Source organism: Anoplopoma fimbria, unplaced genomic scaffold (assembly GCF_027596085.1).
Source record: "Anoplopoma fimbria isolate UVic2021 breed Golden Eagle Sablefish unplaced genomic scaffold, Afim_UVic_2022 Un_contig_7512_pilon_pilon, whole genome shotgun sequence".
In the NCBI taxonomy this organism is placed as follows: Eukaryota; Metazoa; Chordata; class Actinopteri; order Perciformes; family Anoplopomatidae; genus Anoplopoma; species Anoplopoma fimbria.
In genome coordinates, this window is record NW_026551355.1 from 44873 (window position 1) to 67715 (window position 22843).

Here is a 22843-nt window from a genome sequence, read left to right on the forward strand (position 1 = left end):
TTCCCGTAGTCTGAGTCAGTGGAAGTGTTGCTGTGCAGCAGTGTCTGTTGTATGCTGTGAATCTGTGTGTTGAGTAATGCCAATTCCTGTCTCGAAGTCGCCATGAGAAGGGGGCGTGGACTTTTGGATGGGGCCCAAATTGAATTTGTGCTCTCCTCACCGACATTTCCCTTCTTTGTGGAAGAAATGTGTTCCGAAGATTCTTCAATTTGTCGGCATGATTCGATTTCAGGCTTTCGCTTGGTTGCTGGCCTGTGTATTCTTTCTCAGAAGCCCAAACGGCTTGCCAAGGCACTGGACTCATGGATTATGCCATCTGGAAACCGTCAACCGGGGTGCTGTGTCTGGGAATGCCCCCCCTGTCTCTGTCTCTTCCAAATCATACTTACCTGGCAGGGGAGATACCATGATCAAGAAGGTGGTTCACCCAGGGCGAGGCTCGGCCATTGCACTCCGGTTGTGCTGACCCCTGCGAATTCCCCAAATGTGGGAATCTCGACTGCAAAATTTGTGGTAGTGGGGGACTGCGTTCGCGCTCTCCCCTGATTATTATGTTGAAGAAAAAACAAGAGATTCCTCAACAGATGGACCTCAACATGCTGCTATCCAGCATGCCGATTCCCGTAGTCTGAGTCAGTGGAAGTGTTGCTGTGCAGCAGTGTCTGTTGTATGCTGTGAATCTGTGTGTTGAGTAATGCCAATTCCTGTCTCGAAGTCGCCATGAGAAGGGGGCGTGGACTTTTGGATGGGGCCCAAATTGAATTTGTGCTCTCCTCACCGACATTTCCCTTCTTTGTGGAAGAAATGTGTTCCGAAGATTCTTCAATTTGTCGGCATGATTCGATTTCAGGCTTTCGCTTGGTTGCTGGCCTGTGTATTCTTTCTCAGAAGCCCAAACGGCTTGCCAAGGCACTGGACTCATGGATTATGCCATCTGGAAACCGTCAACCGGGGTGCTGTGTCTGGGAATGCCCCCTGTCTCTGTCTCTTCCAAATCATACTTACCTGGCAGGGGAGATACCATGATCAAGAAGGTGGTTCACCCAGGCGAGGCTCGGCCATTGCACTCCGGTTGTGCTGACCCCTGCGAATTCCCCAAATGTGGGAATCTCGACTGCAAAATTTGTGGTAGTGGGGGACTGCGTTCGCGCTCTCCCCTGATTATTATGTTGAAGAAAAAACAAGAGATTCCTCAACAGATGGACCTCAACATGCTGCTATCCAGCATGCCGATTCCCGTCTAGTCTGAGTCAGTGGAAGTGTTGCTGTGCAGCAGTGTCTGTTGTATGCTGTGAATCTGTGTGTTGAGTAATGCCAATTCCTGTCTCGAAGTCGCCATGAGAAGGGGGCGTGGCCTTTTGGATGGGGCCCAAATTGAATTTGTGCTCTCCTCACCGACATTTCCCTTCTTTGTGGAAGAAATGTGTTCCGAAGATTCTTCAATTTGTCGGCATGATTCGATTTCAGGCTTTCGCTTGGTTGCTGGCCTGTGTATTCTTTCTCAGAAGCCCAAACGGCTTGCCAAGGCACTGGACTCATGGATTATGCCATCTGGAAACCGTCAACCGGGGTGCTGTGTCTGGGAATGCCCCCTGTCTCTGTCTCTTCCAAATCATACTTACCTGGCAGGGGAGATACCATGATCAAGAAGGTGGTTCACCCAGGGCGAGGCTCGGCCATTGCACTCCGGTTGTGCTGACCCCTGCGAATTCCCCAAATGTGGGAATCTCGACTGCAAAATTTGTGGTAGTGGGGGACTGCGTTCGCTCTCCCCTGATTATTATGTTGAAGAAAAAACAAGAGATTCCTCAACAGATGGACCTCAACATGCTGCTATCCAGCATGCCGATTCCCGTAGTCTGAGTCAGTGGAAGTGTTGCTGTGCAGCAGTGTCTGTTGTATGCTGTGAATCTGTGTGTTGAGTAATGCCAATTCCTGTCTCGAAGTCGCCATGAGAAGGGGGCGTGGACTTTTGGATGGGGCCCAAATTGAATTTGTGCTCTCCTCACCGACATTTCCCTTCTTTGTGGAAGAAATGTGTTCCGAAGATTCTTCAATTTGTCGGCATGATTCGATTTCAGGCTTTCGCTTGGTTGCTGGCCTGTGTATTCTTTCTCAGAAGCCCAAACGGCTTGCCAAGGCACTGGACTCATGGATTATGCCATCTGGAAACCGTCAACCGGGGTGCTGTGTCTGGGAATGCCCCCTGTCTCTGTCTCTTCCAAATCATACTTACCTGGCAGGGGAGATACCATGATCAAGAAGGTGGTTCACCCAGGGCGAGGCTCGGCCATTGCACTCCGGTTGTGCTGACCCCTGCGAATTCCCCAAATGTGGGAATCTCGACTGCAAAATTTGTGGTAGTGGGGGACTGCGTTCGCGCTCTCCCCTGATTATTATGTTGAAGAAAAAACAAGCGAATCCTGGTCAAAGATGGACCTCAACATGCTGCTATCCAGCATGCCGATTCCCGTAGTCTGAGTCAGTGGAAGAAAAGTGGAAGTGTCTGTTGTATGCTGTGAATCTGTGTGTTGAGTAATGCCAATTCCTGTCTTGAAGTCGCCATGAGAAGGGGGCGTGGCCTTTTGGATGGGCCCAAATTGAATTTGTGCTCTCCTCACCGACATTTCCCTTCTTTGTGGAAGAAATGTGTTCCGAAGATTCTTCAATTTGTCGGCATGATTCGATTTCAGGCTTTCGCTTGGTTGCTGGCCTGTGTATTCTTTCTCAGAAGCCCAAACGGCTTGCCAAGGCACTGGACTCATGGATTATGCCATCTGGAAACCGTCAACCGGGGTGCTGTGTCTGGGAATGCCCCCCCTGTCTCTGTCTCTTCCAAATCATACTTACCTGGCAGGGGAGATACCATGATCAAGTAGGAGCCGAATTCAGAAGCATGTGTGGCTTGACCGCAGTGCTTCTTAGGGCCACCGCTTATCTTGACATCAAACCTGGTCAGACCTTAGGCTATTTTGAGACAATTGGACATCCCTACCTCTGCAATGGCGACAGCTGGTTCACGAAGGAATGCAGTTCGTTTTGAGCTCCAAGAAGACCTGGAAATGGACCGACTACAGTTCAGCCGGAATGTAGTCCAGAAGGAACTCGGATTCAGTCCTCCTCAGCTAGACTACGTTTTTGCTCTGCCTGGAAGAAGAATTTTTGAGGTAATTTTTACTTCCTACATCTTGTTCGAGCAATGCCTTGAGCGCTACAACCTGAAAAAGGATAACAATCCACGACTACAGAAAGTGTTTCTCATCCCTCTTTCCGAGCGAGAATCCAAAGCAGTTACTGTCATCATGTACTCGGAAAAAGTAACGACGGAGGACATTTGCACATGGTTGTCTTTCCACTGCTCTGTTTTACGGAGCATGGAGCTAAAAGACGAAGATGGCATCAGAACCGGGGCCAGGCGTTTTTTCGTGCGGCTGAGGAGAAGCGGGGTCTCTGGGATACTCCAACACCTTCCCTCCAGTATTCAGCTGGGACCAATTAGGGGCAATGTTTTCTATGCTGGACAGCCCAAAACGTGCAGGAAGTGTGGCTCTTCAGATCACCTCGCAGCTAATTGCAATACCACCTTCTGTAGGAATTGCAAAAGCCATGGCCACGTTACCAAAGACTGTGTCGAAGCGATGAGATGCAACCTTTGTGGATTGAATACTCACACATTTAGGGGTTGCCCTGAATCATATGCAAACAGAGCCAGAGGTTTAAATCAATATTCCGCTCACCTCGATCTTCCAGAAACAGAGGAACAGACAGATCCTAAGGACCAAGACAGCACAGACATTGAGTCAGAATACTTAAATCAGAACCAACAAAGAATCAGTGACCGGCAGCCACCAGGACTTTTGGCCCATGACCACCCCGAATTAACTGCTGAAGGGAATCAACAGGCACCTATCCCCCCAGGGGAACACAGAGAGACGGAGACTACACCTTTCCCCACTGGAGATGGGGACACTACAGAACTCCAGGCTCCACAGGACGATGGATGTCAAGGGCAGGAGAGCCGGAGCGGCCACCCGGATAACATAACAAGGGTGAATGCTCAGATTACCACCCAAGAACAACCTAATGGAATGGAATTTCAACAATCCCAGGAGGACCTACCAGCCGGGCAAACAGTGCAAACCTCAACAGTGAAGATTCCTGTTTCATCCCAGGAATGCAGAGAACTACTGGACCGTATGCTTGATGAATTGTTACCCCCTGACTGCACAGCCAACACCCCCTTTCAAGGAAAAAACCTGGACCCATCTGGGGACATGGCTGTGCTCCCCAACTCTCCACCCCCTCCTGACATTCCTCTGGACAGTACGCCATCCCGAAAGCGGCCCCAAAAATCATCAGGTGATTCGCTCACATCCAGCCCAGATCATCAGGTATGGTCTGACTTTTTGTCCACCTCTTCCTCCTTCCTGGATCCACAGAGCTTGTCTGCTTTCTCAGCTGCCACCCAAATGAGTAGTGGCATAGGGGAGGCAGGGGAGAACTCGAGAACTCAAGGGAAGAAAAAGAAAAAGAAAAGAGATAAATCCTCCCCAAGTGTGTGAAACCTGTCTGTGAACTGCTGATCTCTCTTCCCATAACAAATAGAAATGCCATCCCTCAAAGTTGTCACCATTAACACTAGAGGCCTCAATGACCCTATTAAGTGTCAGTCCGTTTTCAGTTTTCTGCACAGAAGTGGTGGTGATATATTTCTACTACAGGAGTGCTCTATCGGATTTAAAGACAATTACAAACTATTTGAAAACAGATGGCTATATGGACAGTCAGTATGGTCAGGAGATAATAAAAACAGAGCCTCTGGTGTGGCAATCCTTTTCAACGGTAACAATTTCCATATTCAAAGGGTTGAGAGGGTTATAGATGGTAGACTGCTATTAGTCGATATAGAAGTGAATGGAACAAAACTGAGGGTTTTAAACACCTATTGCCCAACTGAGACTCAAGACCGCTTAGCAGTGTTACAATCCATTCAAAACTTATCTCATTGTGGGAGGGAAGCTATTATTGGGGGAGATTTTAACTGCATTGTTGACATAGCAGACAGAAGATCCACCTCTTTGGTGAAACTAGATGCTAGTTCCCACACACTCCAGGGCATTATAAAAGACTGTAAACTTGTTGATACTTACAGAAGGATAAATCCGTCAACGCCAGGGTATACTTGGACCAATGGGAAAACATTCTCGCGTATAGACTTCTTGTTTGCCACACCAGGAGCCACACCGCTTAACTGCACAATTGAACCAGTCCCCTTCTCAGACCACCACAAACTCACCTGCACGCTAGAAATGAATAGCTCATGCAGGACGGGACTAGGCAACTGGAAACTCAACACAAGCCTACTAGACAACCAAGAGGTGGTGACAAGGTACAGGGACAAACTTAACCAATGGCTCACCCTACAGCCTTTGTTCGACTCCTCGGGAGAGTGGTGGGAAGATATTAAATGTAAAACTAAAAGATTTTTTATGGCTGAAGGTAAGAAAGCAGCCGCAAAAAAACGAGCTCTTCAAAAAAGACTGCAAGCAAAGTTGCAACGATACTATGTCCTTTTACTTTCAGGTTTCGAGGTGAATGAAGACATAGCAAAACTAAAAAAAGATATGAATAAGTTGTACAATGAAAAAAGTAAAGGTGTGCTCACGAGGAGCAGGGTGCAACACCTAGAAGAGAACGAACAGTGTACTCGCTATTTTTTTAATAAACTGGGCAAGTCAAGGCACTGTATAGAAAGCGTGTTGGATAGAGACGGAAGAGAGGCTAGCGATCCTCAAGATGTATCTGAAATTGTCAAGACATTCTACTCTGATCTTTACCAACACAGAGCCACATCCGAACAGTCAGTTAACTTCTTTTTGTCTCATTTAACCACACAACTCAACAATACAGAAAAAGTTTTCCTCGACAGAGACTTGACAATCTGTGAGTTAACAAAAGCTATGCAGAGCATGCAGGGTAATAGATCTCCAGGCCTGGACGGCTTACCCAAAGAGTTTTATAACACCTTTTGGGACCAGATAAAAGACCCATTGTTGCAGGTGTACAAGGAAAGCTTACTTAGAGGTACTCTACCCACTTCTTTACGAACTGGCTCCATCTCCCTTCTTTTAAAAAAGGGAGATAGGAAGGACCTTAAGAACTGGAGACCTTTGACCCTTTTAGGAGTAGACATTAAGATACTGTCAAAGGCCCTTTTTTTCCGAATGCAACCAGTGATTAAACAGTTGGTTGGTGTGGACCAAACATGCGGAGTTAAGGGACGATCCATGTCTGACAATCTTGCTTTGGTCAGAGACTCTTATCTGTTTGCCCAAGATCGCGGCCTCCAACTTTGCATCTTGGGGCTGGACTTGGAGAAGGCTTTTGACAGTATCAGCCACCAGTTCTTTAAAGCCGTGTTGTCACAACTAAATTTTGGGAACACATTCAGAACATGGGTGGATTTGCTATATACCAACATTGCAAGCTCCGTTTCAATAAATGGAGAAAATACACCCCTTTTCAGTGTCAATTCGGGTGTTCGACAGGGCTGTCCACTTTCCCCTTCCCTGTTCATCCTCGCCATCGAGCCCCTTGCATGTGTTTTAAGGCAAGAGAAATATATCAGAGGCCTTCAAATGCCAGGGGGAGCAGGAAAACAGGCAAAACTCAGCCTGTATATGGACGATCTAACGCTCATACTTACAGACAATAGGTCAGTCAGAGAAACACTGTTGATTTGTGACAAATTTACTGCAGCCTCAGGTACACAAGTCAATAAAACAAAGTCGGAAGTTCTCTACATGAACTGGAGAGAGCCTGTGGAACAAATAGGCCTCATAAAACAAAAAGATACAATCAAAATTTTAGGAGTCAAAATTGGAAAGGACATGGAAACAATCAATTGGGCATCCAGATTACCCAAAATTAGGGGAAAGGTCATCCAATGGCAAGACAGGGATCTTTCAATGACGGGGAAAGTCCTGGTTATCAAAGCAGAAATCCTTGCCTCTTTGACTTCTTTAGCAACCACCTTCCCAATCCCACATAAATTCATGAGGACACTTAGAAAAATTATTTTTCAATTTATATGGGGAGGGCAACATGAGAAACTAAAACGAGAAATAATGTACAGGCCTGTGGAGAAGGGGGGAAAAGGTGTCCCAGACATTGAATGTAAGCTAAAAGCAATGTTTGTGACCCCAATCATAAAAGCTTGTCTGATGCCCGATACAGCCTCAACTTGGGCCCCTTTTGCTACATTTTGGGTGGGGCGCGGCGTGCTTAGAGCATGGGAAAAAAGGCCACCTCAAACCATCCCATATGCGCAAACCTGGCCAAAAATATTTGATACAGTGTTTTCATGTATAAGGTGTCAAGATGTAACCCAACTCCCGTATAACAAAATCACAAGAAAAAAAGTAGAACATGCTCTGTCCCCATTACATTCAAGGTTAACTCCTGTGGACACACTCAGTGAAAAAATCTCAGAAATAGTTTGGTTGAATGTAAATCAATCCATCCTTACTAATAACCACAAAGATTTAGCCTGGCAAGTTGTAAATCAGTGTTTGCCAACAAGAGTGTTCCTTGAGAGGAGAAAATGCACCCTCAGTGCAAAATGCCCAAGGCCTTCCTGTGGTGACAGTGAAACACTATGTCACCTTTTTTGGTCATGCCCTGTTGCTAGAGGCGTCTGGTTACTTGTGTCACCATGGCTGCAAGCTTTGTATAAAATTCCTGCTTGCTATGATGATATAGCTTATGGCTGTTTACAAAAGAATCCAACAGCCAAGGGTGATAAATGGTGGGCTGTCATTAACTGTGTAAAAGAAAGTCTGTGGAAAGCAAGAAATGTATGGGTTAAGAGAAGATACTGTATCCCACGTAAAATGGTTGTAAGATCTATGTTAAACATCTTTAACGATTATATGTTAAAAGACAGGTCAACAACAGAGAAAAAAAGAAAATTGTTAAAGTGGAGAGTCCCCCAAACTCCTTTATTTTCTCACCTATTTTGATAATGTATAGTTCAATCTAGTGGGGATGAGAAAAAGGGATGGTGAAGTTTTGTTTTTGATGTTATGTGAACCTAAAAAATGTGGATGTTACTGTCGATAAATTATGTGTCTTTTTGACCTAAAAATTACCCATTATGTTTTTTGATGCAGTTGGATATATTAATAGAGAAAAGTTGTTTTTGTAGTTATGAATGTGATCCTGAAAAGTATGATGTCATTATGCATTGACTGAAGTCTATATCGTTGATGTAACACATGTACTGGACTTAATAAACGTCTAAAAATTGAAAAAAATTGAAAATTGGTTCACCCAGGGCGAGGCTCGGCCATTGCACTCCGGTTGTGCTGACCCCTGCGAATTCCCCAAATGTGGGAATCTCGACTGCAAAATTTGTGGTAGTGGGGGACTGCGTTCGCGCTCTCCCCTGATTATTATGTTGAAGAAAAAACAAGCGAATCCTGGTCAAAGATGGACCTCAACATGCTGCTATCCAGCATGCCGATTCCCGTAGTCTGAGTCAGTGGAAGTGTTGCTGTGCAGCAGTGTCTGTTGTATGCTGTGAATCTGTGTGTTGAGTAATGCCAATTCCTGTCTCGAAGTCGCCATGAGAAGGGGGCGTGGCCTTTTGGATGGGGCCCAAATTGAATTTGTGCTCTCCTCACCGACATTTCCCTTCTTTGTGGAAGAAATGTGTTCCGAAGATTCTTCAATTTGTCGGCATGATTCGATTTCAGGCTTTCGCTTGGTTGCTGGCCTGTGTATTCTTTCTCAGAAGCCCAAACGGCTTGCCAAGGCACTGGACTCATGGATTATGCCATCTGGAAACCGTCAACCGGGGTGCTGTGTCTGGGAATGCCCCCCCTGTCTCTGTCTCTTCCAAATCATACTTACCTGGCAGGGGAGATACCATGATCAAGAAGGTGGTTCACCCAGGGCGAGGCTCGGCCATTGCACTCCGGTTGTGCTGACCCCTGCGAATTCCCCAAATGTGGGAATCTCGACTGCAAAATTTGTGGTAGTGGGGGACTGCGTTCGCGCTCTCCCCTGATTATTATGTTGAAGAAAAAACAAGAGATTCCTCAACAGATGGACCTCAACATGCTGCTATCCAGCATGCCGATTCCCGTAGTCTGAGTCAGTGGAAGTGTTGCTGTGCAGCAGTGTCTGTTGTATGCTGTGAATCTGTGTGTTGAGTAATGCCAATTCCTGTCTCGAAGTCGCCATGAGAAGGGGGCGTGGACTTTTGGATGGGGCCCAAATTGAATTTGTGCTCTCCTCACCGACATTTCCCTTCTTTGTGGAAGAAATGTGTTCCGAAGATTCTTCAATTTGTCGGCATGATTCGATTTCAGGCTTTCGCTTGGTTGCTGGCCTGTGTATTCTTTCTCAGAAGCCCAAACGGCTTGCCAAGGCACTGGACTCATGGATTATGCCATCTGGAAACCGTCAACCGGGGTGCTGTGTCTGGGAATGCCCCCTGTCTCTGTCTCTTCCAAATCATACTTACCTGGCAGGGGAGATACCATGATCAAGAAGGTGGTTCACCCAGGGCGAGGCTCGGCCATTGCACTCCGGTTGTGCTGACCCCTGCGAATTCCCCAAATGTGGGAATCTCGACTGCAAAATTTGTGGTAGTGGGGGACTGCGTTCGCGCTCTCCCCTGATTATTATGTTGAAGAAAAAACAAGAGAATCCTGGTCAAAGATGGACCTCAACATGCTGCTATCCAGCATGCCGATTCCCGTAGTCTGAGTCAGTGGAAGTGTTGCTGTGCAGCAGTGTCTGTTGTATGCTGTGAATCTGTGTGTTGAGTAATGCCAATTCCTGTCTCGAAGTCGCCATGAGAAGGGGGCGTGGACTTTTGGATGGGGCCCAAATTGAATTTGTGCTCTCCTCACCGACATTTCCCTTCTTTGTGGAAGAAATGTGTTCCGAAGATTCTTCAATTTGTCGGCATGATTCGATTTCAGGCTTTCGCTTGGTTGCTGGCCTGTGTATTCTTTCTCAGAAGCCCAAACGGCTTGCCAAGGCACTGGACTCATGGATTATGCCATCTGGAAACCGTCAACCGGGGTGCTGTGTCTGGGAATGCCCCCTGTCTCTGTCTCTTCCAAATCATACTTACCTGGCAGGGGAGATACCATGATCAAGAAGGTGGTTCACCCAGGGCGAGGCTCGGCCATTGCACTCCGGTTGTGCTGACCCCTGCGAATTCCCCAAATGTGGGAATCTCGACTGCAAAATTTGTGGTAGTGGGGGACTGCGTTCGCGCTCTCCCCTGATTATTATGTTGAAGAAAAAACAAGAGATTCCTCAACAGATGGACCTCAACATGCTGCTATCCAGCATGCCGATTCCCGTAGTCTGAGTCAGTGGAAGTGTTGCTGTGCAGCAGTGTCTGTTGTATGCTGTGAATCTGTGTGTTGAGTAATGCCAATTCCTGTCTCGAAGTCGCCATGAGAAGGGGGCGTGGACTTTTGGATGGGGCCCAAATTGTTTGTGCTCTCCTCACCGACATTTCCCTTCTTTGTGGAAGAAATGTGTTCCGAAGATTCTTCAATTTGTCGGCATGATTCGATTTCAGGCTTTCGCTTGGTTGCTGGCCTGTGTATTCTTTCTCAGAAGCCCAAACGGCTTGCCAAGGCACTGGACTCATGGATTATGCCATCTGGAAACCGTCAACCGGGGTGCTGTGTCTGGGAATGCCCCCCCTGTCTCTGTCTCTTCCAAATCATACTTACCTGGCAGGGGAGATACCATGATCAAGAAGGTGGTTCACCCAGGGCGAGGCTCGGCCATTGCACTCCGGTTGTGCTGACCCCTGCGAATTCCCCAAATGTGGGAATCTCGACTGCAAAATTTGTGGTAGTGGGGGACTGCGTTCGCGCTCTCCCCTGATTATTATGTTGAAGAAAAAACAAGAGATTCCTCAACAGATGGACCTCAACATGCTGCTATCCAGCATGCCGATTCCCGTAGTCTGAGTCAGTGGAAGTGTTGCTGTGCAGCAGTGTCTGTTGTATGCTGTGAATCTGTGTGTTGAGTAATGCCAATTCCTGTCTCGAAGTCGCCATGAGAAGGGGGCGTGGCCTTTTGGATGGGGCCCAAATTGAATTTGTGCTCTCCTCACCGACATTTCCCTTCTTTGTGGAAGAAATGTGTTCCGAAGATTCTTCAATTTGTCGGCATGATTCGATTTCAGGCTTTCGCTTGGTTGCTGGCCTGTGTATTCTTTCTCAGAAGCCCAAACGGCTTGCCAAGGCACTGGACTCATGGATTATGCCATCTGGAAACCGTCAACCGGGGTGCTGTGTCTGGGAATGCCCCCCCTGTCTCTGTCTCTTCCAAATCATACTTACCTGGCAGGGGAGATACCATGATCAAGAAGGTGGTTCACCCAGGGCGAGGCTCGGCCATTGCACTCCGGTTGTGCTGACCCCTGCGAATTCCCCAAATGTGGGAATCTCGACTGCAAAATTTGTGGTAGTGGGGGACTGCGTTCGCGCTCTCCCCTGATTATTATGTTGAAGAAAAAACAAGAGATTCCTCAACAGATGGACCTCAACATGCTGCTATCCAGCATGCCGATTCCCGTAGTCTGAGTCAGTGGAAGTGTTGCTGTGCAGCAGTGTCTGTTGTATGCTGTGAATCTGTGTGTTGAGTAATGCCAATTCCTGTCTCGAAGTCGCCATGAGAAGGGGGCGTGGACTTTTGGATGGGGCCCAAATTGAATTTGTGCTCTCCTCACCGACATTTCCCTTCTTTGTGGAAGAAATGTGTTCCGAAGATTCTTCAATTTGTCGGCATGATTCGATTTCAGGCTTTCGCTTGGTTGCTGGCCTGTGTATTCTTTCTCAGAAGCCCAAACGGCTTGCCAAGGCACTGGACTCATGGATTATGCCATCTGGAAACCGTCAACCGGGGTGCTGTGTCTGGGAATGCCCCCCCTGTCTCTGTCTCTTCCAAATCATACTTACCTGGCAGGGAGATACCATGATCAAGAAGGTGGTTCACCCAGGGCGAGGCTCGGCCATTGCACTCCGGTTGTGCTGACCCCTGCGAATTCCCCAAATGTGGGAATCTCGACTGCAAAATTTGTGGTAGTGGGGGACTGCGTTCGCGCTCTCCCCTGATTATTATGTTGAAGAAAAAACAAGCGAATCCTGGTCAAAGATGGACCTCAACATGCTGCTATCCAGCATGCCGATTCCCGTAGTCTGAGTCAGTGGAAGAAAAGTGGAAGTGTTGCTGTGCAGCAGTGTCTGTTGTATGCTGTGAATCTGTGTGTTGAGTAATGCCAATTCCTGTCTCGAAGTCGCCATGAGAAGGGGGCGTGGACTTTTGGATGGGGCCCAAATTGAATTTGTGCTCTCCTCACCGACATTTCCCTTCTTTGTGGAAGAAATGTGTTCCGAAGATTCTTCAATTTGTCGGCATGATTCGATTTCAGGCTTTCGCTTGGTTGCTGGCCTGTGTATTCTTTCTCAGAAGCCCAAACGGCTTGCCAAGGCACTGGACTCATGGATTATGCCATCTGGAAACCGTCAACCGGGGTGCTGTGTCTGGGAATGCCCCCCCTGTCTCTGTCTCTTCCAAATCATACTTACCTGGCAGGGGAGATACCATGATCAAGAAGGTGGTTCACCCAGGGCGAGGCTCGGCCATTGCACTCCGGTTGTGCTGACCCCTGCGAATTCCCCAAATGTGGGAATCTCGACTGCAAAATTTGTGGTAGTGGGGGACTGCGTTCGCGCTCTCCCCTGATTATTATGTTGAAGAAAAAACAAGAGATTCCTCAACAGATGGACCTCAACATGCTGCTATCCAGCATGCCGATTCCCGTAGTCTGAGTCAGTGGAAGTGTTGCTGTGCAGCAGTGTCTGTTGTATGCTGTGAATCTGTGTGTTGAGTAATGCCAATTCCTGTCTCGAAGTCGCCATGAGAAGGGGGCGTGGACTTTTGGATGGGGCCCAAATTGAATTTGTGCTCTCCTCACCGACATTTCCCTTCTTTGTGGAAGAAATGTGTTCCGAAGATTCTTCAATTTGTCGGCATGATTCGATTTCAGGCTTTCGCTTGGTTGCTGGCCTGTGTATTCTTTCTCAGAAGCCCAAACGGCTTGCCAAGGCACTGGACTCATGGATTATGCCATCTGGAAACCGTCAACCGGGGTGCTGTGTCTGGGAATGCCCCCTGTCTCTGTCTCTTCCAAATCATACTTACCTGGCAGGGGAGATACCATGATCAAGAAGGTGGTTCACCCAGGGCGAGGCTCGGCCATTGCACTCCGGTTGTGCTGACCCCTGCGAATTCCCCAAATGTGGGAATCTCGACTGCAAAATTTGTGGTAGTGGGGGACTGCGTTCGCGCTCTCCCCTGATTATTATGTTGAAGAAAAAACAAGAGATTCCTCAACAGATGGACCTCAACATGCTGCTATCCAGCATGCCGATTCCCGTAGTCTGAGTCAGTGGAAGTGTTGCTGTGCAGCAGTGTCTGTTGTATGCTGTGAATCTGTGTGTTGAGTAATGCCAATTCCTGTCTCGAAGTCGCCATGAGAAGGGGGCGTGGACTTTTGGATGGGGCCCAAATTGAATTTGTGCTCTCCTCACCGACATTTCCCTTCTTTGTGGAAGAAATGTGTTCCGAAGATTCTTCAATTTGTCGGCATGATTCGATTTCAGGCTTTCGCTTGGTTGCTGGCCTGTGTATTCTTTCTCAGAAGCCCAAACGGCTTGCCAAGGCACTGGACTCATGGATTATGCCATCTGGAAACCGTCAACCGGGGTGCTGTGTCTGGGAATGCCCCCCCTGTCTCTGTCTCTTCCAAATCATACTTACCTGGCAGGGGAGATACCATGATCAAGAAGGTGGTTCACCCAGGGCGAGGCTCGGCCATTGCACTCCGGTTGTGCTGACCCCTGCGAATTCCCCAAATGTGGGAATCTCGACTGCAAAATTTGTGGTAGTGGGGGACTGCGTTCGCGCTCTCCCCTGATTATTATGTTGAAGAAAAAACAAGCGAATCCTGGTCAAAGATGGACCTCAACATGCTGCTATCCAGCATGCCGATTCCCGTAGTCTGAGTCAGTGGAAGAAAAGTGGATGTGTTGCTGTGCAGCAGTGTCTGTTGTATGCTGTGAATCTGTGTGTTGAGTAATGCCAATTCCTGTCTCGAAGTCGCCATGAGAAGGGGGCGTGGACTTTTGGATGGGGCCCAAATTGAATTTGTGCTCTCCTCACCGACATTTCCCTTCTTTGTGGAAGAAATGTGTTCCGAAGATTCTTCAATTTGTCGGCATGATTCGATTTCAGGCTTTCGCTTGGTTGCTGGCCTGTGTATTCTTTCTCAGAAGCCCAAACGGCTTGCCAAGGCACTGGACTCATGGATTATGCCATCTGGAAACCGTCAACCGGGGTGCTGTGTCTGGGAATGCCCCCCCTGTCTCTGTCTCTTCCAAATCATACTTACCTGGCAGGGGAGATACCATGATCAAGAAGGTGGTTCACCCAGGGCGAGGCTCGGCCATTGCACTCCGGTTGTGCTGACCCCTGCGAATTCCCCAAATGTGGGAATCTCGACTGCAAAATTTGTGGTAGTGGGGGACTGCGTTCGCGCTCTCCCCTGATTATTATGTTGAAGAAAAAACAAGCGAATCCTGGTCAAAGATGGACCTCAACATGCTGCTATCCAGCATGCCGATTCCCGTAGTCTGAGTCAGTGGAAGTGTTGCTGTGCAGCAGTGTCTGTTGTATGCTGTGAATCTGTGTGTTGAGTAATGCCAATTCCTGTCTCGAAGTCGCCATGAGAAGGGGGCGTGGCCTTTTGGATGGGGCCCAAATTGAATTTGTGCTCTCCTCACCGACATTTCCCTTCTTTGTGGAAGAAATGTGTTCCGAAGATTCTTCAATTTGTCGGCATGATTCGATTTCAGGCTTTCGCTTGGTTGCTGGCCTGTGTATTCTTTCTCAGAAGCCCAAACGGCTTGCCAAGGCACTGGACTCATGGATTATGCCATCTGGAAACCGTCAACCGGGGTGCTGTGTCTGGGAATGCCCCCCCTGTCTCTGTCTCTTCCAAATCATACTTACCTGGCAGGGGAGATACCATGATCAAGAAGGTGGTTCACCCAGGGCGAGGCTCGGCCATTGCACTCCGGTTGTGCTGACCCCTGCGAATTCCCCAAATGTGGGAATCTCGACTGCAAAATTTGTGGTAGTGGGGGACTGCGTTCGCGCTCTCCCCTGATTATTATGTTGAAGAAAAAACAAGAGATTCCTCAACAGATGGACCTCAACATGCTGCTATCCAGCATGCCGATTCCCGTAGTCTGAGTCAGTGGAAGTGTTGCTGTGCAGCAGTGTCTGTTGTATGCTGTGAATCTGTGTGTTGAGTAATGCCAATTCCTGTCTCGAAGTCGCCATGAGAAGGGGGCGTGGCCTTTTGGATGGGGCCCAAATTGAATTTGTGCTCTCCTCACCGACATTTCCCTTCTTTGTGGAAGAAATGTGTTCCGAAGATTCTTCAATTTGTCGGCATGATTCGATTTCAGGCTTTCGCTTGGTTGCTGGCCTGTGTATTCTTTCTCAGAAGCCCAAACGGCTTGCCAAGGCACTGGACTCATGGATTATGCCATCTGGAAACCGTCAACCGGGGTGCTGTGTCTGGGAATGCCCCCTGTCTCTGTCTCTTCCAAATCATACTTACCTGGCAGGGGAGATACCATGATCAAGAAGGTGGTTCACCCAGGGCGAGGCTCGGCCATTGCACTCCGGTTGTGCTGACCCCTGCGAATTCCCCAAATGTGGGAATCTCGACTGCAAAATTTGTGGTAGTGGGGGACTGCGTTCGCGCTCTCCCCTGATTATTATGTTGAAGAAAAAAACAAGAGATTCCTCAACAGATGGACCTCAACATGCTGCTATCCAGCATGCCGATTCCCGTAGTCTGAGTCAGTGGAAGTGTTGCTGTGCAGCAGTGTCTGTTGTATGCTGTGAATCTGTGTGTTGAGTAATGCCAATTCCTGTCTCGAAGTCGCCATGAGAAGGGGGCGTGGACTTTTGGATGGGGCCCAAATTGAATTTGTGCTCTCCTCACCGACATTTCCCTTCTTTGTGGAAGAAATGTGTTCCGAAGATTCTTCAATTTGTCGGCATGATTCGATTTCAGGCTTTCGCTTGGTTGCTGGCCTGTGTATTCTTTCTCAGAAGCCCAAACGGCTTGCCAAGGCACTGGACTCATGGATTATGCCATCTGGAAACCGTCAACCGGGGTGCTGTGTCTGGGAATGCCCCCTGTCTCTGTCTCTTCCAAATCATACTTACCTGGCAGGGGAGATACCATGATCAAGAAGGTGGTTCACCCAGGGCGAGGCTCGGCCATTGCACTCCGGTTGTGCTGACCCCTGCGAATTCCCCAAATGTGGGAATCTCGACTGCAAAATTTGTGGTAGTGGGGGACTGCGTTCGCGCTCTCCTGATTATTATGTTGAAGAAAAAACAAGAGAATCCTGGTCAAAGATGGACCTCAACATGCTGCTATCCAGCATGCCGATTCCCGTAGTCTGAGTCAGTGGAAGAAAAGTGGAGTGTTGCTGTGCAGCAGTGTCTGTTGTATGCTGTGAATCTGTGTGTTGAGTAATGCCAATTCCTGTCTCGAAGTCGCCATGAGAAGGGGGCGTGGCCTTTTGGATGGGGCCCAAATTGAATTTGTGCTCTCCTCACCGACATTTCCCTTCTTTGTGGAAGAAATGTGTTCCGAAGATTCTTCAATTTGTCGGCATGATTCGATTTCAGGCTTTCGCTTGGTTGCTGGCCTGTGTATTCTTTCTCAGAAGCCCAAACGGCTTGCCAAGGCACTGGACTCATGGATTATGCCATCTGGAAACCGTCAACCGGGGTGCTGTGTCTGGGAATGCCCCCCCTGTCTCTGTCTCTTCCAAATCATACTTACCTGGCAGGGGAGATACCATGATCAAGAAGGTGGTTCACCCAGGGCGAGGCTCGGCCATTGCACTCCGGTTGTGCTGACCCCTGCGAATTCCCCAAATGTGGGAATCTCGACTGCAAAATTTGTGGTAGTGGGGGACTGCGTTCGCGCTCTCCCCTGATTATTATGTTGAAGAAAAAACAAGAGATTCCTCAACAGATGGACCTCAACATGCTGCTATCCAGCATGCCGATTCCCGTAGTCTGAGTCAGTGGAAGTGTTGCTGTGCAGCAGTGTCTGTTGTATGCTGTGAATCTGTGTGTTGAGTAATGCCAATTCCTGTCTCGAAGTCGCCATGAGAAGGGGGCGTGGACTTTTGGATGGGGCCCAAATTGAATTTGTGCTCTCCTCACCGACATTTCCCTTCTTTGTGGAAGAAATGTGTTCCGAAGATTCTTCAATTTGTCGGCATGATTCGATTTCAGGCTTTCGCTTGGTTGCTGGCCTGTGTATTCTTTCTCAGAAGCCCAAACGGCTTGCCAAGGCACTGGACTCATGGATTATGCCATCTGGAAACCGTCAACCGGGGTGCTGTGTCTGGGAATGCCCCCCCTGTCTCTGTCTCTTCCAAATCATACTTACCTGGCAGGGGAGATACCATGATCAAGAAGGTGGTTCACCCAGGGCGAGGCTCGGCCATTGCACTCCGGTTGTGCTGACCCCTGCGAATTCCCCAAATGTGGGAATCTCGACTGCAAAATTTGTGGTAGTGGGGGACTGCGTTCGCGCTCTCCCTGATTATTATGTTGAAGAAAAAACAAGAGATTCCTCAACAGATGGACCTCAACATGCTGCTATCCAGCATGCCGATTCCCGTAGTCTGAGTCAGTGGAAGTGTTGCTGTGCAGCAGTGTCTGTTGTATGCTGTGAATCTGTGTGTTGAGTAATGCCAATTCCTGTCTCGAAGTCGCCATGAGAAGGGGGCGTGGACTTTTGGATGGGGCCCAAATTGAATTTGTGCTCTCCTCACCGACATTTCCCTTCTTTGTGGAAGAAATGTGTTCCGAAGATTCTTCAATTTGTCGGCATGATTCGATTTCAGGCTTTCGCTTGGTTGCTGGCCTGTGTATTCTTTCTCAGAAGCCCAAACGGCTTGCCAAGGCACTGGACTCATGGATTATGCCATCTGGAAACCGTCAACCGGGGTGCTGTGTCTGGGAATGCCCCCCCTGTCTCTGTCTCTTCCAAATCATACTTACCTGGCAGGGGAGATACCATGATCAAGAAGGTGGTTCACCCAGGGCGAGGCTCGGCCATTGCACTCCGGTTGTGCTGACCCCTGCGAATTCCCCAAATGTGGGAATCTCGACTGCAAAATTTGTGGTAGTGGGGGACTGCGTTCGCGCTCTCCCCTGATTATTATGTTGAAGAAAAAACAAGAGATTCCTCAACAGATGGACCTCAACATGCTGCTATCCAGCATGCCGATTCCCGTAGTCTGAGTCAGTGGAAGTGGAAGTGTTGCTGTGCAGCAGTGTCTGTTGTATGCTGTGAATCTGTGTGTTGAGTAATGCCAATTCCTGTCTCGAAGTCGCCATGAGAAGGGGGCGTGGACTTTTGGATGGGGCCCAAATTGAATTTGTGCTCTCCTCACCGACATTTCCCTTCTTTGTGGAAGAAATGTGTTCCGAAGATTCTTCAATTTGTCGGCATGATTCGATTTCAGGCTTTCGCTTGGTTGCTGGCCTGTGTATTCTTTCTCAGAAGCCCAAACGGCTTGCCAAGGCACTGGACTCATGGATTATGCCATCTGGAAACCGTCAACCGGGGTGCTGTGTCTGGGAATGCCCCCCCTGTCTCTGTCTCTTCCAAATCATACTTACCTGGCAGGGGAGATACCATGATCAAGAAGGTGGTTCACCCAGGGCGAGGCTCGGCCATTGCACTCCGGTTGTGCTGACCCCTGCGAATTCCCCAAATGTGGGAATCTCGACTGCAAAATTTGTGGTAGTGGGGGACTGCGTTCGCGCTCTCCCCTGATTATTATGTTGAAGAAAAACAAGAGATTCCTCAACAGATGGACCTCAACTTGCTGCTATCCAGCATGCCGATTCCCGTAGTCTGAGTCAGTGGAAGTGTTGCTGTGCAGCAGTGTCTGTTGTATGCTGTGAATCTGTGTGTTGAGTAATGCCAATTCCTGTCTCGAAGTCGCCATGAGAAGGGGGCGTGGACTTTTGGATGGGGCCCAAATTGAATTTGTGCTCTCCTCACCGACATTTCCCTTCTTTGTGGAAGAAATGTGTTCCGAAGATTCTTCAATTTGTCGGCATGATTCGATTTCAGGCTTTCGCTTGGTTGCTGGCCTGTGTATTCTTTCTCAGAAGCCCAAACGGCTTGCCAAGGCACTGGACTCATGGATTATGCCATCTGGAAACCGTCAACCGGGGTGCTGTGTCTGGGAATGCCCCCCCTGTCTCTGTCTCTTCCAAATCATACTTACCTGGCAGGGGAGATACCATGATCAAGAAGGTGGTTCACCCAGGGCGAGGCTCGGCCATTGCACTCCGGTTGTGCTGACCCCTGCGAATTCCCCAAATGTGGGAATCTCGACTGCAAAATTTGTGGTAGTGGGGGACTGCGTTCGCGCTCTCCCCTGATTATTATGTTGAAGAAAAACAAGAGATTCCTGGTCAACAGATGGACCTCAACATGCTGCTATCCAGCATGCCGATTCCCGTAGTCTGAGTCAGTGGAAGTGTTGCTGTGCAGCAGTGTCTGTTGTATGCTGTGAATCTGTGTGTTGAGTAATGCCAATTCCTGTCTCGAAGTCGCCATGAGAAGGGGGCGTGGCCTTTTGGATGGGGCCCAAATTGAATTTGTGCTCTCCTCACCGACATTTCCCTTCTTTGTGGAAGAAATGTGTTCCGAAGATTCTTCAATTTGTCGGCATGATTCGATTTCAGGCTTTCGCTTGGTTGCTGGCCTGTGTATTCTTTCTCAGAAGCCCAAACGGCTTGCCAAGGCACTGGACTCATGGATTATGCCATCTGGAAACCGTCAACCGGGGTGCTGTGTCTGGGAATGCCCCCTGTCTCTGTCTCTTCCAAATCATACTTACCTGGCAGGGGAGATACCATGATCAAGAAGGTGGTTCACCCAGGGCGAGGCTCGGCCATTGCACTCCGGTTGTGCTGACCCCTGCGAATTCCCCAAATGTGGGAATCTCGACTGCAAAATTTGTGGTAGTGGGGGACTGCGTTCGCGCTCTCCCCTGATTATTATGTTGAAGAAAAAACAAGAGATTCCTCAACAGATGGACCTCAACATGCTGCTATCCAGCATGCCGATTCCCGTAGTCTGAGTCAGTGGAAGTGTTGCTGTGCAGCAGTGTCTGTTGTATGCTGTGAATCTGTGTGTTGAGTAATGCCAATTCCTGTCTCGAAGTCGCCATGAGAAGGGGGCGTGGACTTTTGGATGGGGCCCAAATTGAATTTGTGCTCTCCTCACCGACATTTCCCTTCTTTGTGGAAGAAATGTGTTCCGAAGATTCTTCAATTTGTCGGCATGATTCGATTTCAGGCTTTCGCTTGGTTGCTGGCCTGTGTATTCTTTCTCAGAAGCCCAAACGGCTTGCCAAGGCACTGGACTCATGGATTATGCCATCTGGAAACCGTCAACCGGGGTGCTGTGTCTGGGAATGCCCCCCCTGTCTCTGTCTCTTCCAAATCATACTTACCTGGCAGGGGAGATACCATGATCAAGAAGGTGGTTCACCCAGGGCGAGGCTCGGCCATTGCACTCCGGTTGTGCTGACCCCTGCGAATTCCCCAAATGTGGGAATCTCGACTGCAAAATTTGTGGTAGTGGGGGACTGCGTTCGCGCTCTCCCCTGATTATTATGTTGAAGAAAAAACAAGAGATTCCTCAACAGATGGACCTCAACATGCTGCTATCCAGCATGCCGATTCCCGTAGTCTGAGTCAGAAGAAAAGTGTGTTGCTGTGCAGCAGTGTCTGTTGTATGCTGTGAATCTGTGTGTTGAGTAATGCCAATTCCTGTCTTGAAGTCGCCATGAGAAGGGGGCGTGGACTTTTGGATGGGGCCCAAATTGAATTTGTGCTCTCCTCACCGACATTTCCCTTCTTTGTGGAAGAAATGTGTTCCGAAGATTCTTCAATTTGTCGGCATGATTCGATTTCAGGCTTTCGCTTGGTTGCTGGCCTGTGTATTCTTTCTCAGAAGCCCAAACGGCTTGCCAAGGCACTGGACTCATGGATTATGCCATCTGGAAACCGTCAACCGGGGTGCTGTGTCTGGGAATGCCCCCTGTCTCTGTCTCTTCCAAATCATACTTACCTGGCAGGGGAGATACCATGATCAAGAAGGTGGTTCACCCAGGGCGAGGCTCGGCCATTGCACTCCGGTTGTGCTGACCCCTGCGAATTCCCCAAATGTGGGAATCTCGACTGCAAAATTTGTGGTAGTGGGGGACTGCGTTCGCGCTCTCCCCTGATTATTATGTTGAAGAAAAAACAAGAGATTCCTCAACAGATGGACCTCAACATGCTGCTATCCAGCATGCCGATTCCCGTAGTCTGAGTCAGTGGAAGTGTTGCTGTGCAGCAGTGTCTGTTGTATGCTGTGAATCTGTGTGTTGAGTAATGCCAATTCCTGTCTCGAAGTCGCCATGAGAAGGGGGCGTGGCCTTTTGGATGGGGCCCAAATTGAATTTGTGCTCTCCTCACCGACATTTCCCTTCTTTGTGGAAGAAATGTGTTCCGAAGATTCTTCAATTTGTCGGCATGATTCGATTTCAGGCTTTCGCTTGGTTGCTGGCCTGTGTATTCTTTCTCAGAAGCCCAAACGGCTTGCCAAGGCACTGGACTCATGGATTATGCCATCTGGAAACCGTCAACCGGGGTGCTGTGTCTGGGAATGCCCCCTGTCTCTGTCTCTTCCAAATCATACTTACCTGGCAGGGGAGATACCATGATCAAGAAGGTGGTTCACCCAGGGCGAGGCTCGGCCATTGCACTCCGGTTGTGCTGACCCCTGCGAATTCCCCAAATGTGGGAATCTCGACTGCAAAATTTGTGGTAGTGGGGGACTGCGTTCGCTCTCCCCTGATTATTATGTTGAAGAAAAAACAAGAGATTCCTCAACAGATGGACCTCAACATGCTGCTATCCAGCATGCCGATTCCCGTAGTCTGAGTCAGTGGAAGTGTTGCTGTGCAGCAGTGTCTGTTGTATGCTGTGAATCTGTGTGTTGAGTAATGCCAATTCCTGTCTCGAAGTCGCCATGAGAAGGGGCGTGGACTTTTGGATGGGGCCCAAATTGAATTTGTGCTCTCCTCACCGACATTTCCTTCTTTGTGGAAGAAATGTGTTCCGAAGATTCTTCAATTTGTCGGCATGATTCGATTTCAGGCTTTCGCTTGGTTGCTGGCCTGTGTATTCTTTCTCAGAAGCCCAAACGGCTTGCCAAGGCACTGGACTCATGGATTATGCCATCTGGAAACCGTCAACCGGGGTGCTGTGTCTGGGAATGCCCCCTGTCTCTGTCTCTTCCAAATCATACTTACCTGGCAGGGGAGATACCATGATCAAGAAGGTGGTTCACCCAGGGCGAGGCTCGGCCATTGCACTCCGGTTGTGCTGACCCCTGCGAATTCCCCAAATGTGGGAATCTCGACTGCAAAATTTGTGGTAGTGGGGGACTGCGTTCGCGCTCCCCTGATTATTATGTTGAAGAAAAAACAAGAGATTCCTCAACAGATGGACCTCAACATGCTGCTATCCAGCATGCCGATTCCTGTAGTCTGAGTCAGTGGAAGTGTTGCTGTGCAGCAGTGTCTGTTGTATGCTGTGAATCTGTGTGTTGAGTAATGCC

At 48.7% G+C, this 22843-nt stretch overlaps 27 non-coding genes and 1 pseudogene across 27 annotated transcripts; all 28 read left to right on the forward strand.

Moving 5' to 3' along the window:
- Positions 1-381: 381 nt before the first annotated feature.
- LOC129115495 (U1 spliceosomal RNA) lies at positions 382-545 on the forward strand. The gene has a single exon (XR_008533107.1). It is a non-coding gene; the product is annotated as a U1 spliceosomal RNA (small nuclear RNA).
- A 452-nt stretch (positions 546-997) lies between these two features.
- Positions 998-1160, forward strand: LOC129115447 (U1 spliceosomal RNA). The gene has a single exon (XR_008533066.1). It is a non-coding gene; the product is annotated as a U1 spliceosomal RNA (small nuclear RNA).
- A 454-nt stretch (positions 1161-1614) lies between these two features.
- On the forward strand, positions 1615-1776 carry LOC129115443 (U1 spliceosomal RNA). Its single transcript, XR_008533062.1, has one exon. It is a non-coding gene; the product is annotated as a U1 spliceosomal RNA (small nuclear RNA).
- Positions 1777-2228: 452 nt separating this feature from the next.
- Positions 2229-2392, forward strand: LOC129115496 (U1 spliceosomal RNA). Its single transcript, XR_008533108.1, has one exon. It is a non-coding gene; the product is annotated as a U1 spliceosomal RNA (small nuclear RNA).
- A 5880-nt stretch (positions 2393-8272) lies between these two features.
- On the forward strand, positions 8273-8449 carry LOC129115451 (U1 spliceosomal RNA; annotated as a pseudogene).
- Positions 8450-8905: 456 nt separating this feature from the next.
- Positions 8906-9069, forward strand: LOC129115497 (U1 spliceosomal RNA). The gene has a single exon (XR_008533109.1). It is a non-coding gene; the product is annotated as a U1 spliceosomal RNA (small nuclear RNA).
- A 452-nt stretch (positions 9070-9521) lies between these two features.
- Positions 9522-9685, forward strand: LOC129115498 (U1 spliceosomal RNA). Its single transcript, XR_008533110.1, has one exon. It is a non-coding gene; the product is annotated as a U1 spliceosomal RNA (small nuclear RNA).
- A 454-nt stretch (positions 9686-10139) lies between these two features.
- On the forward strand, positions 10140-10303 carry LOC129115499 (U1 spliceosomal RNA). The gene has a single exon (XR_008533111.1). It is a non-coding gene; the product is annotated as a U1 spliceosomal RNA (small nuclear RNA).
- A 452-nt stretch (positions 10304-10755) lies between these two features.
- LOC129115500 (U1 spliceosomal RNA) lies at positions 10756-10919 on the forward strand. The gene has a single exon (XR_008533112.1). It is a non-coding gene; the product is annotated as a U1 spliceosomal RNA (small nuclear RNA).
- A 454-nt stretch (positions 10920-11373) lies between these two features.
- LOC129115502 (U1 spliceosomal RNA) lies at positions 11374-11537 on the forward strand. Its single transcript, XR_008533114.1, has one exon. It is a non-coding gene; the product is annotated as a U1 spliceosomal RNA (small nuclear RNA).
- A 454-nt stretch (positions 11538-11991) lies between these two features.
- On the forward strand, positions 11992-12154 carry LOC129115450 (U1 spliceosomal RNA). Its single transcript, XR_008533068.1, has one exon. It is a non-coding gene; the product is annotated as a U1 spliceosomal RNA (small nuclear RNA).
- A 467-nt stretch (positions 12155-12621) lies between these two features.
- LOC129115503 (U1 spliceosomal RNA) lies at positions 12622-12785 on the forward strand. The gene has a single exon (XR_008533115.1). It is a non-coding gene; the product is annotated as a U1 spliceosomal RNA (small nuclear RNA).
- A 452-nt stretch (positions 12786-13237) lies between these two features.
- LOC129115504 (U1 spliceosomal RNA) lies at positions 13238-13401 on the forward strand. The gene has a single exon (XR_008533116.1). It is a non-coding gene; the product is annotated as a U1 spliceosomal RNA (small nuclear RNA).
- Positions 13402-13855: 454 nt separating this feature from the next.
- LOC129115505 (U1 spliceosomal RNA) lies at positions 13856-14019 on the forward strand. The gene has a single exon (XR_008533117.1). It is a non-coding gene; the product is annotated as a U1 spliceosomal RNA (small nuclear RNA).
- Positions 14020-14486: 467 nt separating this feature from the next.
- Positions 14487-14650, forward strand: LOC129115506 (U1 spliceosomal RNA). Its single transcript, XR_008533118.1, has one exon. It is a non-coding gene; the product is annotated as a U1 spliceosomal RNA (small nuclear RNA).
- Positions 14651-15106: 456 nt separating this feature from the next.
- LOC129115423 (U1 spliceosomal RNA) lies at positions 15107-15270 on the forward strand. The gene has a single exon (XR_008533043.1). It is a non-coding gene; the product is annotated as a U1 spliceosomal RNA (small nuclear RNA).
- A 452-nt stretch (positions 15271-15722) lies between these two features.
- Positions 15723-15886, forward strand: LOC129115424 (U1 spliceosomal RNA). Its single transcript, XR_008533044.1, has one exon. It is a non-coding gene; the product is annotated as a U1 spliceosomal RNA (small nuclear RNA).
- Positions 15887-16339: 453 nt separating this feature from the next.
- LOC129115438 (U1 spliceosomal RNA) lies at positions 16340-16503 on the forward strand. Its single transcript, XR_008533057.1, has one exon. It is a non-coding gene; the product is annotated as a U1 spliceosomal RNA (small nuclear RNA).
- Positions 16504-16967: 464 nt separating this feature from the next.
- LOC129115425 (U1 spliceosomal RNA) lies at positions 16968-17131 on the forward strand. Its single transcript, XR_008533045.1, has one exon. It is a non-coding gene; the product is annotated as a U1 spliceosomal RNA (small nuclear RNA).
- Positions 17132-17585: 454 nt separating this feature from the next.
- LOC129115436 (U1 spliceosomal RNA) lies at positions 17586-17749 on the forward strand. The gene has a single exon (XR_008533055.1). It is a non-coding gene; the product is annotated as a U1 spliceosomal RNA (small nuclear RNA).
- Positions 17750-18202: 453 nt separating this feature from the next.
- On the forward strand, positions 18203-18366 carry LOC129115426 (U1 spliceosomal RNA). Its single transcript, XR_008533046.1, has one exon. It is a non-coding gene; the product is annotated as a U1 spliceosomal RNA (small nuclear RNA).
- Positions 18367-18826: 460 nt separating this feature from the next.
- On the forward strand, positions 18827-18990 carry LOC129115427 (U1 spliceosomal RNA). The gene has a single exon (XR_008533047.1). It is a non-coding gene; the product is annotated as a U1 spliceosomal RNA (small nuclear RNA).
- A 453-nt stretch (positions 18991-19443) lies between these two features.
- Positions 19444-19607, forward strand: LOC129115429 (U1 spliceosomal RNA). The gene has a single exon (XR_008533049.1). It is a non-coding gene; the product is annotated as a U1 spliceosomal RNA (small nuclear RNA).
- A 454-nt stretch (positions 19608-20061) lies between these two features.
- Positions 20062-20225, forward strand: LOC129115430 (U1 spliceosomal RNA). The gene has a single exon (XR_008533050.1). It is a non-coding gene; the product is annotated as a U1 spliceosomal RNA (small nuclear RNA).
- Positions 20226-20679: 454 nt separating this feature from the next.
- Positions 20680-20843, forward strand: LOC129115431 (U1 spliceosomal RNA). The gene has a single exon (XR_008533051.1). It is a non-coding gene; the product is annotated as a U1 spliceosomal RNA (small nuclear RNA).
- Positions 20844-21299: 456 nt separating this feature from the next.
- LOC129115432 (U1 spliceosomal RNA) lies at positions 21300-21463 on the forward strand. Its single transcript, XR_008533052.1, has one exon. It is a non-coding gene; the product is annotated as a U1 spliceosomal RNA (small nuclear RNA).
- Positions 21464-21915: 452 nt separating this feature from the next.
- LOC129115444 (U1 spliceosomal RNA) lies at positions 21916-22077 on the forward strand. The gene has a single exon (XR_008533063.1). It is a non-coding gene; the product is annotated as a U1 spliceosomal RNA (small nuclear RNA).
- A 450-nt stretch (positions 22078-22527) lies between these two features.
- Positions 22528-22689, forward strand: LOC129115439 (U1 spliceosomal RNA). Its single transcript, XR_008533058.1, has one exon. It is a non-coding gene; the product is annotated as a U1 spliceosomal RNA (small nuclear RNA).
- The last annotated feature ends 154 nt before the right edge of the window (positions 22690-22843 follow it).